The 20,079-nt window shown below is 41.5% G+C and overlaps 1 pseudogene; it reads left to right on the top strand.

The window, feature by feature from the left end:
• Positions 1-18,774: 18,774 nt before the first annotated feature.
• LOC146006119 (U2 spliceosomal RNA) lies at positions 18,775-18,911 on the top strand (annotated as a pseudogene).
• Positions 18,912-20,079: the final 1,168 nt, after the last annotated feature.

Raw genomic sequence — 20,079 nt, 5'->3', positions numbered from 1 at the left:
GTTGTTTTCCATGCTGCAGTGTGTTCCAGGTTGTTCCATCTCCTGTGAAGTCCAGGTTATTCCACCGCCTGTGATCCTGCCTCTCAGCCCAGCTACCAAGCCTAGCTCCGGGACTCTGGTCCTTCCGATGCTCCAGCATCATCCACCATCGATGTTTCATCGCTAGTCCGATATTCCGGATCTCCTGCTTCCGTCCGTCATTCCGGACCCACAGTCATCTCCCGTCCGTCATTCCGGACCCACAGTCTCCTTCCATATCCGATACCCGAATCCGATGTTCCCACATCATCATCGATAGTCCAATATTCCGGATCTCCAAGCCAAGCTTCCGTCCGTCATTCCGGACCCACAGTCAAGCTCAAGTCTTCCGTCCGTCATTCCGGACCCACAGTCTTCACATCCGATGTTCCACCATCGATCCCACATCACATCACATCTGTAAAGTATTGCAATCTGCATGAACTCTGTTATTTCTCCTGCATACTTTACTGTCTGTCATTATTACAACCATCTGCAAATAAACTCCGGTTGTATTTTACCTCTGACTGCTTATTGGCTCTGGGTGCACTGTCGCGCAGTCCATGCGCAAGGGTCCTCTCCAACCTTCCCGGTTCAGGTACCGGTCCAGGTCCCCACCAGAGGTCTCAGTCTTGTCGACTAAGCCCCCTGGTGTGACACAGGTAAGGGGTCGGAGCAACCTGCAGGAGGTGCGGCACTCAGATTTAGATGAATAAATGATGAGATCATGATGAAAATATTAACACGATTGAAATGTTGAAAACCTATTGATTGTACTGCTTATTTATTCATCTAAATCTGAGTGCCACACCTCATGCAGCTTTATACTCTTAAATTACTGTTGCTGGCACCAGAGCACTTTTCATTATAAAGAGCGGAGTGCCGGTTCCACGGTTACCGGTTACAGTATATATATAACCCAGCACAAACCCAGGCACTCAAACCCCACTGCAGTCTGCACAGCACAAACCCCTCTGCACTGCACAACCCCCTCTGATCTGCACTGCACTGTCACAAAACCCTATGCACAGTGCAAAGCCCTCTGCACTGACTGCACAAACCGCTCTGAAGTCTGCACTGCACAAGCACAACTCCCCTCTGCCTGCACTGCACAGCACCCCTCTGCACTGACTGCACTGCACCCCTCTGCACAACACCCATCTGTACACTATGACACAACACCCCTCTAGCCTGCACCACACCTATATAGCCTGCACAATGCCCAGACCCCACTGCTATGCAGAGCTGTGCGCAGCTGGAAGCGTGACTGTAAAATGGCACCAAATTCTCGGGACTCCAAGCTTTTGTAGACTTGGCATCTTGCGAGAATCCAATGACAGATTCCCGTGTTCGGCCGCACTCAGGTTTCCGTAAAAAGCCGGAAACTCGCAATTGCGGGACATCGGGCCGGCTATGTTCGGAGCAATTCGGATTCCACGGAATCGGAACCACTCATCTCTAGTTACTATGTTACATTCCCATGGTCACATGAAAATCACCAAGCACCATTGTGGTGACCCCAGAGCGCCAGTGTACTCCTTATCATCATCTTGATTATTTTTAATAAGATTTTTGTGTCAGGATCCAGTCTTAAAACTCTTTCTGCAGTAACTCAACATTGCTTTCTTGTCAGCATGAAAGCTGTAGTCTGAATGCCTGACTGCTGAATTTCCTGATTAGTAACCTGTGTAACATTCCAAGGTATTGCAGGGAAACTGTACTTTCTGCTCACAGATGTAATTAGCCTGTGCATGCAAAAGAGTTATTTACAACCAACCTGCTTGATTCTAGAACCCATCAGCAAGGCCCCGCCTTCAATGGCTGAGTTAGGGTTTCAGAACATACCAGCAATGACAGTTTGCTTGTAAATGTAATATTGTTCCCAATAGCTTACAAACATGTGAGTCTTGTATAATATTTAATATTAATTAATACTAAAACTGTTTCTTTGTTATGGATAACATCACAGCAGCTGTCCCCACATAATGAAAAACTAAACTTCACAAAATCAATGCACTTATTTTTACAATGTAATACTTACCATAACCTATATATTACTTTCAGTGGAGGATATTTAAAATGAGACACAGCTAGCACAACTGGAGGATTATGAAATGGAGGACAGATATACCCTTAGTTTAACTGATATTCAGCTAGGAATGCTGACACCACCAACACATCAATGCTGAGAAGCCCACAAGCACAAATCAGCCCAGCTCCATCAACACATAACCAAGAGCCAGCATTCTGGGCCACCCAGTAAACAACTCTTCTTTAGTATTTGAAAAAGCAGGTAGCAAACATATGGATAGCAAGGCCAGTCATACCCCAAATACTCAGGTACTGTAGACAAATTACTCTGCTAGCATGCCTGGCAAATAGGGCAGAGTTAATGAGGGCATACAATAATTGCTTTCAGGATAGCTTTATCTACAGTACATGGAAGAAAATACTAAATTGAACCAAATCTACATACACATGATGCAAATGAACTACACCAGGCATGTCCAACATTGGCCCTCCAGATGTTGTGAAACTACTCATCCCAGCATGCTTTGCCACAGTTTTGCCATTAGAGAATGCTAAAACTATTGCAAAGCATGCTGGGATGTGTAGTTTCAAAACATCTGGAGGGCCAACGTTGGACATGTCTGAACTACACCACACAACAGAGTATGTTACAACTCATGGAGTAAATAAATGCAGCCCAAAGAGACCTGAATCCAACACTTTAATGAAGCATCTGTTGGCTTAACAAAGTATGCAACATACAAGTAGCCCTGAGGGAACTACTCCCCGAACAACTGCAATCACCTCAAAGGCACCCCGCATCTCGATTTCCACAGCACCTGCAGCCAGAAGACATAAAAGATTAAAAGGGTGGAAGGAGACACAGCAGTGACCATTTAGATGTTATCAATGTTTACATGTTTTGGAATAAAAAAAAATGATTAGTACATCTTTTAAATGTAAATTTTTTTGGGGAAAATAGTGTTTTTCTCTTCTATTCTGCCACAAAAACATTGAGTAAAATACTCTAAAACATGGATATTTTGTATGCTTTTTATACTTATGTTTATACATTAGTTTTTTAAGGATTATGGAGTGATTCTTATTTTGAAAATAAACTTTATTTAAACATGTACCAATGTTTGGGTACAAAGAAGTGGTACAAAAAAAATTGTAGTTGAATTAGATGGATGCGTATTTTCGGACGGCCACCGAGTGTTCTTAGCCCCGCGTACTGTACGGATGGCTCACACCGTCAGAATGCGGTAAGACGCTGAGCGAACGGACCACGAGTGGATGTTTCATGCGAACACCTCCCCTATCTGTGGAAACCTCCCCCATCCTCCGATGGTCACCGACCATCGAACGATGAACTGTGTGGTCAGGCAGCACCGAGTGCTCCAGACCACATGTACATTTTTCCGAATGAAAGCAGGGATATGGGCGCGCAGCTGACATCCGGCTATGTCAATTGTCCGCCCCCCACACGTGCGTCACGGCCGCATTACCATATGTATGCCCAGCTTTTCATGGGAACATCCATGAAACGTGGGACGTACGCATATGGTAATGAGCCCTTCATGCCCCTCTCCACCCCCTGATCGGATGGTTCCATATGATCATTTTCTGTAAGGAACTCACGCCGTGTTCGTATGTGTGAGGCGTTCGCACATGCGCAGATACGCCTCCGCACATGCGCAAACACCAACCAGAATAAGGCCCAAAAGTGATATTAGTGCACACCAACACTTTACTAGATGTGGTTTTCTTTATATGAAGAATATACTTACCAGCATAGTGAGCATCAATGACTTGCTGCCTTACCTGTTTTCCTAAATCTGTAATCAAAATGTCACCAGATGGTACCAGCTCTGCTATTTGCTGACTGTCTTCTTCAACATCAACATCAGCAAACATATTTTGCAAACATAAAGGGGGGAATTTACTAAAGACAAATGGCAATGAACTGGCGTATTTGTAGCCATATACGGCTGTAAATATGTATATTTTGAATTTACAAATGCCAGTACATGGCTATTCGGTACAGTATTGGTACGTGTATAGGACCTTATTGTGGTTGACTTGCAGGGCTGCAAATTCGCACTGCAGGTTTGCCCACATGGCTACAAATGGATGTTTAACATAAACATCCATAATGATGTGGAAGGTGCACATATATCTAAGTGACTCTTAGGTCACTTAAATTTGCATGCACCCTCAACAGGAACTGGGTGGGCAGCTGACAGCCCCCCACACCCACTTCACCGGGTGAATTCCATGGGAATGCCCACTGTTTTAATGGGAATGCCCATGAAATGCTGGGCATTCACATGGGCAAATCCCTCAGCCCACAGCCCTAAGTCCCACGCCCGCAGTCTCTGGTATGTGCCCCTGGAAAACAGTCAGTTTGCCATGGCCGCATGCTCCCAGTGCATTCACATGCACAGAAATGCACAAACAGCAAGCTCGCATGCAAGCGAATAAACCAGAATAACCCCCATAGTACCTTCCTTCTGGAATTTTTTACCCTTTCAGGTTTAAAGCCTAGTCAGGCTGAACAGCCCTAGTGCTAGTAGCAGATCCAATGATGAGACACTTTAAAACAAGAACATTAATTTTGTTCAACATTAAATGTAGACTATTTTTGCACTCCATTGAGAGCTGCTCCATCTGTATGTGATCTGCCATGATTTTCATATGTATTTGTGCAAACTCTGCTGTGTGATGCATTTAGTCAATTACTGATACAAATTTTTTGGCCAAGAATGAAATCCTAAATTAACACAGTTCATAGTGAATTCAATAGTTCTCACTTCAGGGACAGTAGTTCATTATGGCTGCAGTGCCAGCAAGCTAATGAGTTGAAGTACCGGATGCATCTGAATACAAATAAATATGGCTAGCTCTACAGGAAAAGTGGATTACTTACTATAGGTTTAGATCTCTGAATATTTGGTTTTAGGGATTTGTCTACTGCTGCATAAGTAATAATAAATAGTCACTTTATTAGGAACATTTGTAAATCCATGGATAATGGAAATAGACAGTGGAGGACAGGGAGATGCAAATGGTATAGGGAGATAGTGGGTGACTGGGGAGACATTGGGTGAATTGAGTGGCAGTATATGATAGCTGTGAGATGGCCGCAGACAGACATATTTGATTACTTTCGGCTAGGTCTGGGGATAGGACCCATAGCAGAGCAGCCTGGAAGAAAGGCACAGAAACACCTGGTAGGGGCAGCTTCTCCTCTCCACCCTGCTGATATTGTATCATCATCTGTACAGCACCACCTCCCCCTTAGCACCAAGCCACTTCTAGTGACACAAGAGACAGACTGGAGGACCTGAGGAGAATGAGGGAAGGGCTTCCTGTCCTTAATCCACATTCTCCTCTTCCAGTTTGACCACATCCTTTTTGTCACAGAATAAAAAGCAGCAGGGTGGTGGCATACTAATTATGCATCAGTTTGACTTATTATATAGCCACGGTCTGTATGCCCCATAATAGCATTAGCTCCCTGTATAATGCAACATCTGGCCCAGGGGAGGGATACAGACTAACTGACAGCAAGCAACCCTAGCCTGGTAGCAGGCGTGTTGCTCAAATACATAAAAATACATACAATACGTAAAAAATCTACCTAAACCACATGGGGCATGTGCCTTGGTGCCCACCCTCCCTCAATCCACTTATGATTGCAATATACTGTATACTGTACAACTAATATTCCTTGTTTTTTTTATATACAGTGCTTAGCTGTAATACAGAGTACACCCTCAAATACAGAGTATAATGCAATAGTATTAATAAGGAAAATAATAATTAATCATGAAAATATTCCCACATGATATAACCACCTGCATTTGCACCAAGAATTGAGCATTGCTTCCTCTTTTCCTCTATTTTTACACAATAACAGTCCATACTAAAATATGTACACAGGGCAGCCACATGCAGGTTGAGTTTTCGCAACCTGCATGTGCTGCATGTGCTGTACACAAACCCTTCAAAGCTAACAAGTAAGTCTCAGGCTACATGCACCTGCGAATGACTTGATGCATGTTGGTCATCATCAATCACAGCTTATAATTTCCGAACCACACAAACACAGGTGGGGATCAATTAATATAAAATAGAGCACTTTACTGCTATTCCACATGCAAAACGTCTGCCCGACAGTTGTAAAGATAATATGTTGTATTAAATAATAATATACGCTTTAATATGTATATAAATTGCTATGTATATATTTGCGCATTTTTTGTACCAAAATAAAAATGTAATTCTTAGCAACTTCTGCCACACTAAAGATGGTTAAACCTCAATTGAACACTTTAAACAATTGGACGATGGGCTGTGCTTATTCCTAAATACTGTACTAACCAACATTGGAGAAATGAATGATATTTGTAATCCCATTCACTATATTGCACATAATGAATTTGTCTGTACAAACAAGCATATACCTTGTTTAAAAAAAATAAGCATTGTTTTACATATAATATTGACCAATACATTAAGTATTATTCAAGCCTTTAAAAAAAAATCAGTGATATTACTAATAAGAGTATTGAGAGTCAAATTATAAACAAAGAAACAAAGATGCTGGGGATGAACCAGAAGATGTTACTAAACACTAAATAAAACCTGGGCCATATTCAATGCGGCCGGCGAGGGTGTGAAATGGCGAGGATCACCAAAACCTACGTCAACCACTCACCGTAATTCAACGTTCCAGGGGAATCCTTACTGTCAAAGGACAGTGAACATTCCTTCAAACAGTGAGGTTCGCGGCTAATGCACGGAGCCCGCTACATTTAGCCATAAGCCTCGCTGTTTTGGTGGCCGCACGTGCCTTTTCCACGTTGCTGTAAAAACCCAGCAAGGTGGAAATGACGTGTGCAGGGGTCAGTTGAATACTTACCGTGCAAGCTGTGACAGCGAGCAGTCAGCACTGCTCACTGTCACAGCTCGCAAAAAGCATTGAATACTGCCCAAAGTCTATTTCCCCTAGCACTTTGAGAATAGTGAGGATGGGCCAAAAAATTATGGATATAACAAAACAGAAACACATCTGGCAAGGCATCTCAGATGCTCATCATGCTTCCTTTTTCCCAGCTGAGGTATGATGGCAGATCCTAGCGAAATGTTCAGCCCTGGCCAGATGTGTTAACATTCTGGCCAGGGCTGGGTGTAGGATTGTCATTTCTCAGAGTTTCGGACCCTGGGAAGGTAACCATTTGCTGGCTTATGTCCATGATGGCCGACCTCAGACCACATATCTCCTGGGCAATCTCCTAGTGGAAAGCAACCACACACTCCTCATTTCTGAGTGTGCAGTTGCTGAGCTCTTGCATGAACATCAAGGTAGCCAGATGTCTCCAAACCAGCATCCCCAGAACACATATCCTACAGTTTATAATTTGTAATATTTGAATGAATAATTATATATAATACTCAAATTTAAAATGCTAGGAATGTATGTAAGAAACCTAAACATACAGTAGTAACACAAACATGTTGTAAGGTGCTTAGTCCATAGTTAAAAAAAACTAGATTTAATATGTAAGTTTTATTTTCAAGACTTACATCCAGTAAATTCCCTCAATACATGAATACAGTATAGGGTATTTACCCATAGCAGCCACAATATAATTTTTTTTTAAATCACTTTTTTTTTATATCAAGACATTTTTAATTAGTTATTATCAAAAAATAGTTTCGTTTAAAAAATGCAAATGCCCTGAACATGAAGAATTTGAAGAGTAATTTTTTTTAAAGAAATGCAAATGCTTACTTTCTCCTGACTTCAGCAATGGTGTATAAGGATGGACATTTACAGCGTCTGTAATGTCTTGCCAGACGCATTTCTATTTTGCAATATCCATACTTCTTGGCCCATTCTAATTTATCTCCAGCACAAGAGGAACTAGAATGTGCATCTCTTTGTTACTGAATCATGATTTTCTGTTACTTTTTGGCCGAAGTTTGTGTTGTGCCCTCACTGGGCCCAGCCACCTCTCCACGGGCCTTATTTTGGTTCATTCTTTCTGACAAAATCCTTCTTAGATGGGCAAAACCATGTGCACTGCAGGTGGGGCAGGTGTTACTTGTGCAGAGAGAATGAGATTTGGGTGGGGTTTTACTTCAAAGTGAGATCTATATTGCAGTGTAAAAATAAAGCAGTCAGTATTTTCCCTGCACAGAAACAAAATTACTCACCCAAATCTAATTCTCTCTGCACATGTTACATCTGCCCCCCTGCAGTGCACGTGGTTTTGTCAATCTAAGAAGGATTTTGTCAGAAAGAATGAACCAAAATAAGGCCCCATGTGCAGGCCATGACTCTTCTTGTTGTGGAGCACCTGCTGGTTAACCATCTGGAAGACTCTCAGTGCCCTGGCACATTTTGTGCAAAGTATCCTATTCACATGTTTTGTGGAAGGATTTTGACCAAAGTTGGGCCACCATTGCAGAATGGTGCAGAACATTATTATTGCTTTAGACTTGGTGATCTATGTGAATAATTGAAAATGTCAACACTATGAATAAAGTTTATTGAAACTGATACTGACACTGACCAATCATGGAGTACATTTTACACGGTGGGAGCTGACCATATTGGCCTCCTTGATGGAGTGTTGGAGCAACAGGACCATACAAATAGCCTTTGCTGAAGTGCACAGGCTTATCTGACTCCGCACAGGATGCCATTGGAGCATAACCCAGTTTGTGCGGAGTTTATCATACCTTCCAAAGGTGGCAGCCACAACTGCTGGTGTGTCTGTGCCAGTGGCTGCAAAATAGTATTTTTTTAAATGCATTACATGTCTGCAATCCTATGTGTCAGTATTAGGTATGTTTTGGTTACATTTTGTGCAGAGATAGGGTTGCAGGTGAACATGCATCTGTTGCATGATAAAAATGGGGGTGTACTGCGCTAAAAACTAAAAACTTAACAGCTGCTCAATAAAGTTAAGACAATTTAGGGAAAAAAATGAGTGCTATTGTGGTAAAAGAGAGAAAGATAAAGAATTGAGGAAGGGAAAGATTTAAAAGAATGAAAAAACACCTGAAAAAGAAAAATTGTTAGCGAGATGTTAAATATCCGTGGTACCTGTGCTTGCCCTAATGCTATCCAAGCTGGATGCAGGATGCGGAGTTCAGCGTGGTGCGGCGTGTAATTGTGTTCCGTCTGCCGGGTGACGTCACTTGATACGGCAAGAGTCTGCGATGGTTCCTGATGGACAGAGGAAACTTGGGGGAGCTTGGGGAAGCTTATGGTAGATCCACGGACGAGCCCTTCAACGCGTTTCGTGCTTTGAAAGCACTTTTTCAAGAATGGCTGTTCAGGCATTTCTGTTGGTTTTTTATTCGAAAAAACTTTATTGAGAAAAACAGGAAATTGATAAAAAAACGGTGGGAACCGCATGGTGAAGTCCAACAATGTATTTTGGACTATTATTTTGACAAGTGTCTTAAAAAATATTTACAAGGTTTTTTTTTATAAAAATAGCTAGAAAGGAGGAAAAAGAAAGAGAGAGAATGAATAAAAAAATATTATTTGTGGGTAAAAATAAATAAATAAAAATAAAAAATTATAAAAATGCACTAAGTTCAAAATCGATATTCATTCCTTTTGGCATTAGGGTCTGCATTTCATAGATCCATTTTGTCTCTGTTTGTTTCAAAAGCTTGATGAAATCACCACCTCTCCAGTGGCGATCAACTTTTTTTATTCCGATGCAGCGTAAACCAGATGGGTTTTTATTGTGTTTGAGTAAAAAATGGTTGGATAGGCTGTGGGTAGTGAGACCTCTTTTAATATTGTAAATATGTTCTGAGAATCTGATTTTCAGTTGTCTTTTGGTCTGGCCGATGTATTGTAGGTCACAAGGGCAGCTTAAAAGGTATATAACTCCTTCTGAATCACAGGAGATGTATTCTTTGATGTTGTATTGTTGTTTGGTGATTTGTGATGAGAAGGTGGTTATTGGTTTGGTTGAAGTGTTCTTTTGATTTTTACAAGCTTTACAATTAAGACAGAAGTGAAATCCTTTTGTTGTTCTTTCTTTATTTATAGAAGTTGGTTTAATGAAACTTGTAACAAGTTCCTGGCGAAGATTTCTGGCTTTCTTGTAGATTATTCTGGGTTTGTTAGACAGGAATGGTTTAAGGTCTTCATCTAGGTGTAAAATGGACCAATTATTTTTTAGGATATCTTCAAAGATGTGATGACTACTGTTAAATTGAGTAATGAAGGTGATGTCCTCAGGTGGCGATTGTTTTTTATTTTTATATTTAATGGTTTCTTGACGGTTTAAATTAGTGACAGATGTTAGTTGATCATGGAGTGTTTCTGCTTTGTATCCTTTCTCCAGGAAGTTCTGTGTCATTTTTTCGCTTTGTTCTAGAAAGGTGTTATCGTTAGTACAGCTCCTACGCAATCTTTTGTATTGGCCAAGAGGAATGTTTTTTACCCAGTTTCTGTGGTGGTTGTTCTGGACAGGGAGAATATTGTTACCGTCCACTGGTTTGGTGTATGTTTTTGTCATAACGGTCCCTTCTTCAATGCTGATTTCCAAATCTAAGAACGTGATTTTCTCCTTGCTGGTGACAGTAGTAAATTGCAGGTTGAGGGTGTTAGTGTTGAGGTAGTCACAGAATTCTCTTAGTTCAGTATCTGTGCCCCCCCAAACAAAGATGATGTCGTCGATATACCTTTTCCATATAATTATGTTCTTCCGGTGTACATTTTCAGACCAGATAGAGTCTTCCTCCCATTTAGAGACAAATAAATTAGCATACGAAGGAGCGAAGGGGGTCCCCATCGCGGTCCCGCAGGTCTGGACATAGAATGTGTCATTGTCCCAAAAATAATTGTGTTATAATATGTATTGGATTCCTTCCATAATGAAATTAATCTTGTTTGTAGCTAAAGTTGTCTTTGTCAGGTAGTGACAGGTGTGATCACAACCTTCATTATGGCGGATGTATATAAGGAGGTGACATCGCTGGTACAGAGAGTGTAGTTGTCTTTCCATTCTAGGTTTTCTAAAATTTGAAGAATGTGAATAGTGTCCTTGAGGTAACTAGGTTGAGTGCAAACTATGGGTTGAAGAAATGAATCGAGGAAAACTAAGAGGTTTGATGAAATGGAATTGATTCCGGAGACAATTGGACGGCCGGCTGGGTTTGTGGAATTTTTGTGTATCTTAGGTAGACAGTAAAAAGTGGGTATTTTCGGATGTTCAATTTTGATGGATTTATATTCGTTTTGGTTAATAATTCCCAAGAGAAGTGCTTCATCCAGAATGTCTGTTAGTTTCTTTTGGAAATTGGCAGTAGGGTCATTGATGAGAATCTGATAAGTGGCTGTATCTGATAGTAGCCTGGATATTTCCTCTTCATACATTGTTTTGTCCAGAATCACTACTCCTCCGCCTTTGTCGGCTGGTTTAATGATGATCGATTTATCTTCCCTTAGGGTTTTTAGTGCTTCACGTTCCCCTGAGGATAGGTTGATTAACTTTTTTGTTTTGGTGGGAATATTGTCTATGTCTCTTTCTATGGATTTCTGGAAGGTGTCAATGTGTGAACTTTTACAGAAGGTGGGGTTGAACGTGGATTGGGGTTTGAAGGTGGTATGGTCCTGAGTATTGGTTGTTTCTGGTATTGACGATGATTTTTTAGCAAATAATTTTTTTATATTTAGTTTTCTGATGAATTTGTGGGTATCGATATATAGATTGAATTTATTGATGTTGGAGTCTGGAGCGAATTTAAGGCCTTTCTGTAATAAAGAAAGTTCGTCTTTAAGGAATGTCCTACTACTAAGATTGAAGATTGTTGTCTTCCCATCATCTTTCTTGTTTATTGTTTTTCTGGTTCCGCCTCTTTTTCGTTTTCTTTTTGGTTTTTCTGTCTTTTGATCCTTGGTGTGGCATCTGGTGGCTTTTTTTGCCCTTGGTTGTGATCTAAAAAATAGTCTTCTTCACTTTCCTCCTCAGAGTCTTCAACATAGATTCTTTTCGATTGGATTCTTCTTTTTGTACCAAGATCTTTCTGTGGATTGTTTGAAATTTTCTCTAGAAGCGAGTTGAATTCTAGGTTTTCTTCTGCCATTGCATCTTTTTTTCCTTGATTGAAGGATGATTTTGCTAGTACACTTGAGTAAGTGGGATACACAAAGTTGTTTCTATTGTATGCTTGATATGTCCTTCTGTTGTTATTGGGTGGGTTCTTTATGAGTGGTTCTTTTCTTTGTTGGTTAGGTGTGTGGTATTGCCTCTGTTGGTTTATTTGTTGTTTTTGATATTGTGAAAAAACGGTCTGTTGCATTCTTTTCGTATAGTTCATGTGTCGGGTGGTGTTGCGAGTTGGTGGTTGTCTTTTTTCTTCAGTTTGAAAGAGGGATAGTTCATCTGTGTCTCTTTTGAATTTCTTCTGTTTGGTGATTATTAGGGTTTCTTCAATTTTTTAAATTTTTTCATTTGTCATTTTGATAAGTGTTTTAAAATCCTCCATTGCTTTGAGACTTTCAAATCTTTTTTCATATATTGCAATGTTTTCGTTGATTTGTGTTAAACTGTGGGTTCTGTCCTCTATAATGAGTTTTATTAGGTCATTTGAACAATTGTCTAAAATAGTGTTCCATTTTCTATGGAAGGTTTGTTGTGTCGGTTTAAAAGTGACATTTTTGTTCATGCGGAGTCCTCTTGGTATTAATTTGTTCTCTAAATATTTTTTTCAAGTGGTTATTTCCCACCATTGATGGGTCTCTTGGCTATATAATTTCTCTAGTTTCAGAAATTGGGTTTGGAAACCATCCTCTTCATTGGGTGGTATAGGTACGGGATTATCTTTGCAGAAAATGCTTTCTATGTCATTTCTTTTTTGCTGATAGGTTAAATGCATTGGTTTGTATAGGAGTGTCATGTTTTAGAGCTGCAGTATTTGTGATTGGCAGTGTGGACAATGTTCTAGTTGGCTGGAGCTATTAGATGCCACGTGTTCTGTTTGTGAGGTCACAGCTTCCCCAAGCTCCCCCAAGTTTCCTCCGTCCATCAGGAACCATTGCAGACTCTTGCCGTATCGAGTGACGTCACCCGGCAGACGGAGCACAGACGAGCGGCAATTACACGCCGCACCACGCTGAACTCCGCATCCTGCATCCAGCTTGGATAGCATTAGGGCAAGCACAGGTACCACGGACATTTCACATTCTCTCAAAGGAGCTGTATAACATCTCGCTAACAATTTTTCTTTTTCAGGTGTTTTTTCATTCTTTTAAATCTTTCCCTTCCTTAATTCTTTATCTTTCTCTCTTTTACCACAATAGCGCTCATTTTTTCCCCTAAAATGCATCTGTTGCATATTGTAAAGTTGAAAGGGGTTGGTGGATAGCTAGCATAGTAAAGGCTGCACTTTCCACATTTACAAATAACTTTGTATGCCTGTCATACCATCCCCATCCCACAGCCCCATGCCATCCACATCCCACAGTCCCATGCCACCCCATAATTTCTCCTTTCCCAATTCCAACTTGAACCCCCACCACAGTATGACACCTCCAGCCCCTTACCTCCTGAGTTAGTGGACCCATCACCATTAACCCTCCATCCCCCTTTCTGAAATGAGCCAGAAACAGTAGAACAGGAGGATGTCATGTGGTTAGATGAGGAAGAAGATGATAGTAAGTTCTTCAACCAACTATGGGTAAGATTTAATAGGATGAGAGATTCAGAAAGTGAGAAATTTGGTAAGAAATTTCAATTTTTTTTTAAAAAGCGGCAATCATTTACACTGCAAAACCAGTTTGATTTTGCAGTGTAAATAATTGGCGCTTTAAAAAAACTGTTGATCTCTTCCCAAAACGCTCACTTTCTGAATCTCTCATCCTATTAAATCTCACCCAATATTCTATATTTTTCATAATGGATATTATAAAGCATTTCATTTTGACAGATTTGGCTGACACCATAACCAGACAGCAGGCAGCCCTGACAGTTCTGCAGGACATGAAGAATCTATTTTCATCATTTTTTTTTTTTTTTTTCCTTATTTTCTATTTTTTTTTACAGAAGCACCAAAAATAAATTATGTTCTTTATAGATTTTGTGTTGTATTTTTTTTACTATTTAATATAATATTTTATATACATGATTTCTTAGTGATTGCATCACAATTGGGGCTTCTATGGGGGTTATTCTGGTTGATTCTCAAGGATGCAAATTCATAGCCTTGCAAGTCCACCAGACGTCACCCTGCAAATGCCAATACACATGCCTCCCCCTTGCACGCCTCTTATGCTCACACAAGCTACAAATGGATTTGTTACATAAACATTGAATGATGTTGAAGGCCCACGCACATCTAAGGTTACTCTGAGGTATCCTTAGATCTGCGTGGACAATTGGAAGGAAGTGGGTGGGCAGCGGACATCCAGTGATGTCAGCTGCCAGCCACTGGTGTCCACGTCACCGGGCTATTTCCATGAGAGCGCTGAGCGCTCCCATGTGAGCGACTATGCGTTATGGCCCCCCACCCACAATGTTGGGTGCATGTACCCGGCATATGCACATGCACAGAAATGCGGCTGCACATGCACATATGCCAAACATTGTCCCCGTTCAAACATACAGTCCTTGCAAATGGACCAGTATGACCCCCTATATGTAAACATATGTGTGTGGGTGTGGGTGTAGTGATACAAATATATGTTTTTAAAATTATACTACAAATAATAAAAATATATAAAAAGTTTGGTTTTACATTGCAAATATATGTGTGTGTGTGTGTTTTAACAAAATAAATAAATCTAGGAATATGTGAAGTGTTTAATAAAACACTAAATAATATTTTGATTTGTATTAACCCTTTGAGTGCCAACAGCTCTATGAGAGATGCACAAAATGTCCTATAAAAATGCCAACATCTATGTGAGAGATGTGCAGAATATGAGTTTCAAGTTCTCTGTTTAAAATATTTAAAATATTGATTAAAAATGCTATTGCACACATTTGTTATATAAATTCGAACCAATAATTTTGCGTAGAAAAAAAAAAAGATTATATTTCCAATATATTCACTTGGCACTCACGGGGTTAAACAATGTGAATGGGAAAGCAATGGGAATGAAGACACCAAACACAAAATCAGATGGTTAATGAGGGCTAAACATCAATTTAGTTTGTGTTTGATTACTTCATTGAATAATGGTACTGTTGTGTTTTGTGACTGATAAAATGTACTATTGGCCAGAACAAGACAAGAACAAGACAGGCAGCTGAAATCCGCTGATGTCAGCTGCCCGCCCCCCACACCCGCGTAATCAGGGAATTACCATGGATATGCCAAGTGTTCTCCTGGGAATGCCCATGAAATGCTGGGCATTCCCAAAGGAAAATTCCCTGGCTCTTCTTTCCCTGACCCCCCCCCCCCCTCCCCTGCACCCCCTGCCAAGACTTCTGTGTGCAAACACTGTTGGTGCTTGCACACAGTGGCTCCACATGAACAAATAACCTTATGTGCATGGCAGGTACAAACAATTGAACCAATTGAGTTAGAATAACCCCCATAACAATTGGTAGGTGTGCCTGTACACTAGGATGTACACACATATAGGTACATAAGGATATTTAAGCCACTCCACTTGTGTGCAATGTGATTATCTCTTCAGAATATTTTGAAGTGGGCATGCATGTGTATGGCTGTGAGCGCGTGGTGGCAGCGTGCAGACGCATGTATGAATATGCACTCGAGCAAGCAGGTCTGAATCGGGTCTATCAGTCCTGCAATACAATGTATTAGAAACCATCACATGACATCAGCACCCACCCCCTCTTCGGCGGACTGGATGGAAATAAAAATCAAAAAGTCAGACAGATTCAGTGGCTGGGGGGGGGGCTTTCGTGCAGGTGGCGGGTGCAGTTAAGCAGCTTGCGACTGCTGCTTAGCGAGCAATACAGCATCAGAATTATTTAGCACCCTCTAGAAGATGATAGACAGGATCTGATTGGTTGTCCATAGCAACATCCCATAGAACTCCCATCTTAGTAAATTTCCCCCAATGGATGTCATTAATACATTTTGCAAAAACAAAGAAATTCAGTTAATGATGCGGTGACATTTAATGATATATATTAAAAGTAAAACAGTATAAATATGTACAGTATATACTGTAAAGGCATCAATATTTTTGAGTGCTATCCATTTCCTTATTCCTTTAAATGTATTTTTCTGTTCCCATATTCTGAACATGGAGTGACCTAAAGAGAGAATATAATTGAATAAAATATATACTGCACATTATGTATACCTTAAATTTGAAATACTTTTACAATATCAAGTATAATCACAAATGACATAATACAATTCTAGATAATATCCACTGGTGGGCAGCATTTCCTAACACAAAACTCATTCGCAAACTATAGCTATTGCAAGAAAGAAATCACATATTTTATTAGTCACAATTTATGACAAATAGTATGGTAATATTTTGAGTTTAACAATATGTTATTGCAATTAAGCATGTCTCAGAAACCTAATAGAACATTTTGTAATGTCTGTTATACTGCAGTACTTTAAAATATGGGGAATCATTTTTCTCTATTTTACATTTATTTTATTTAGTTGTAGTACCGTAATTACTGTTATATAAAGGAAAATATGCATGTTCAGGTTCTTGGGTGTGGTTGCATTTAAACAAATACAGTATATTTGTATATAATATTGTTTAATATGTTTTTTTGAAAAGACAATATTATCTCTATTTACATAACCTCATTATTTTGATAAAAGTATTGTACTAATTAATCCCAAATGCATCTTAGTAAATATTATAATGAATTTGTGATTTTTCAGTGCTTTAAAGGGCTTATTCGTCATCAACTTCCATGTGTGGATGCTTAATTACAAGAGCAATTCAATATTGCTCTGCTGGGGAGACACTTGCTCTGAAAAGCAGAAGTAGTGCTCAGTACTACTTACAGTACCAATCAACAACCACTGCCTGGGATAGAAGCACGTTTTTCTCTTCAGAATTTTCTATGCTGGCCAGGAGGCTCCTGCAGGTTGTCAGTGCACTCTTATTAAACAGTTGCTTCTGTGACCCTGCTCCAGCGCCAGCCCACAGTCCTCTCATTCTCCTTCTCATGCATAAGGAGTACAGTAGTTGGTGCATCAGACTTTTATTGTGGGTCCGTTATTGTATGTGCAGGGGGGTCCATGCAGCAGCCCCCGCCCTCCCCTTTTCTCGAGGCAGTTCCTCTGCAGCAGAGATGGATGATACTCTGGAACACCCTCCCCCTGCTACTGGTTTCTATTTTTGTAGGACTAATGTCTGGCAAGTTTTATACAGGAGTGGGGAACATAGAAACCCCACCATACACACCCAATACATGTGTGTGTATAATAAATATGTATATTTCTAAAAAGACAACTATTGAACAGCCCAGTATTGTGTGCATTTTGGGGATGCAGCAGCGCAGTATTGTGTGTTTTGGTGGGGGTGAATTGGCAGCTGGTATTGTGTGTAGGGGGGTGCATGCTGCGGGAGCCTGGTACCATATTTGGGAGGGGGTGGGGACACCCGGCTAGCTGCCTACTATTCTATCAACATTGTGCAACCAGCTCCCTGCAAGCTGCAAGTGCTGTGTCGTCAGATATAACAGGATTGGCCTAAAGGACTATTCTCAAATTTAAGTCTAAATTCAGCTGCTATAGCCTACCCTCCACCACCATGGCAACATAACCTTAACAGCTCATCCCCCTGCAACGTATCCCTATAGCCTCCACAATAGCTCCAGCCACTTAAACTCCACACAAACCCCACAGCCTTACCCAAACCTCCCCTCCAGCAGCCTAACCTCCCCTTGCAGCCCAACCCCCCTCCATCCTCAGCCTATCCCTAACCTGCTCCATAACTTCCCCTCCAGAAGCTTAACCCTAACCTCCACTGCACAAGGTCAATAGACAACAGTTCAACACAAGCACAAGGTTGACATTGAAATAGACGACACATGATAAGGTTGACATGAATTTTTCAGGTATTTTGGTCTCCATTTTGTACAGTACTTTTCATTACATGGACCCGATATTAGTGCACCACATACAATCACATCACTTGTTTACTCTCCATGGTACCATTCCCATTCGGGGTCCAGGCAGACGATGAATCATGTTTAAGTAAAACATTTACTTAAAAGAAACTCGTGTTAACCTTTTCATGTGTTGACCATTACCATTTCGACATTTTGCTTGTGTCAACCTTTTGTCTATATCGAGCTTGGGCATGGTGAATGTGAGGAAAACACCATTATCTGGGAAGGTGTTTATCCTCGTCGGATTCAAATCACTTGGCCAGACAAGACTATATAAAAAATACGTCTTTATTATTACAGCACAACAGAATATGATGCTCACATGGTACAGGATAATTGGTAGGATAGATCCTCCAGCAGCCTGTTGCATTCAGCACCCTGAAATAGCAATCTCAGTAACCTGCAGACTTACCACTACCATTAGCTAGACAGTCCTATGTCCCCCAGCCTGGGGCACTGGCGCACACAGACCCTGCTCTGGAAGGGTTTCCTCTGATTCTGGTACACAGGATCCATCATGATAAAAAATCTCCTCCATTGAGAAACTGTCCTTCTTATATACCTGACTGGAAAATACCCCTGGTGCTATAAAGTTTACTCAGGGGGTAGGGTCACATATTCCAATGCTATGTCAGCCATCGCTTCTCGGCCTTTTGGCTAAGATCAAGTGCAGTATCTGTTCTTATCAGAGGGTGTAGACTGGCCCCTGGCAAAAGAATAGAGAAAGGCTGGACTGAGTAGCTGGTGTAAAGGGCTGAGGGTGTGGGACCCCTCAGGACTGGGAGCAGTGAAGAGTCTGGCTGAGTACCTTCACCCTACCAGGGAGAGATAACATGGCCTCCCCCAACTGGTAGGGAGTGAAGAAACAGTGGGCCCAGTAGGTGGCTCTCTGGATGGGGTTTGTACCCCTGAAGCATGAGACATGAGAAATCCCAGTCTAGTATCCATTCCCAAGGAACGGAGTAACACTTGGACTGAGTAGATTGCTCCCATTTCAGAGGTTTATGTTCTCTGATGGGGAGTCAGTGAAAAGCCCAGCTTAGTACCTTAACCTTGGGATGCGAGAAACAATGGTACTGAGTATATTGCTCTTCCGAGAGGGCCCTCAAGGGAGTCAAAGGAAAAGCCCAGTGGAGTATCCATTCGAATGCCAGGGGTTGGACAACACCCTAGGCCCGTGATTTTCAACCTTTTTACCTTGCGGCAAACTAAATAGGACTTTAAAATTGCCAAGGCACACCCTAAGATCCCCACAGGCCAAAACACATTGGACACCACAGGAAAAAAACAAACCTATTGGCCCCCACATTAAAAACAATCACACTGATCCCCACAGGTAACAAAAATAAAATACATTGGCCCTTTAGATGAAAAGAAGAGACCAGTAAATAACATTTGAACTGGTGGTGGCTGTAAATGGGTTTGGGCATCTCTAGATCTGGGGGCACACTTGAGAACAGCTCAAGGCACACTAGTGTGCCACGGCACACTGGTTGAAAAACACTGCCCTAGGCAGAGCAGAGAAACACTTGGTTGACTGGCTGACTGGAGCCCGAGCTTGCACTGTGCCCCCGATGAAACTTGGGGGTGCCTGAACCCTGCACTTGTGGACTTTGGCATCATGCACTAGTATGGCACCTGCACTGTGCAATGTCCTCACTCTGGGCCTTTTGGCTGGGGTAGAACAATTTTTCACACACCCCAGTGACGTGCGGTGGTGGCTGTGAACGGAGAGGCACTGTCACAGCCACCACCGCACTGCACTGCACCCCCCCTCCTGGCTGCCGCCGACACCCGCTGCCCCCCTCCTCCAGCAGCAGCCAGCACCCGTCCCCTGCCGCAAACCTACGTCCCCGCCCGCTGTACCGCCCGCTGTACCCCCCCGCCCCCCCGAAAAAAATTGATACTCACTGGGCAGGGGGCAGGGGAGAGGGGAGCAGCA

The sequence above is a fragment of the Crinia signifera genome, chromosome 5 (assembly GCF_055691185.1).
Source record: "Crinia signifera chromosome 5, ASM5569118v1, whole genome shotgun sequence".
NCBI lineage: Eukaryota > Metazoa > Chordata > Amphibia > Anura > Myobatrachidae > Crinia > Crinia signifera.
The sequence above is the reverse complement of the archived record's forward strand: the minus strand, read 5'-3'. Positions and strand labels throughout refer to the sequence as shown.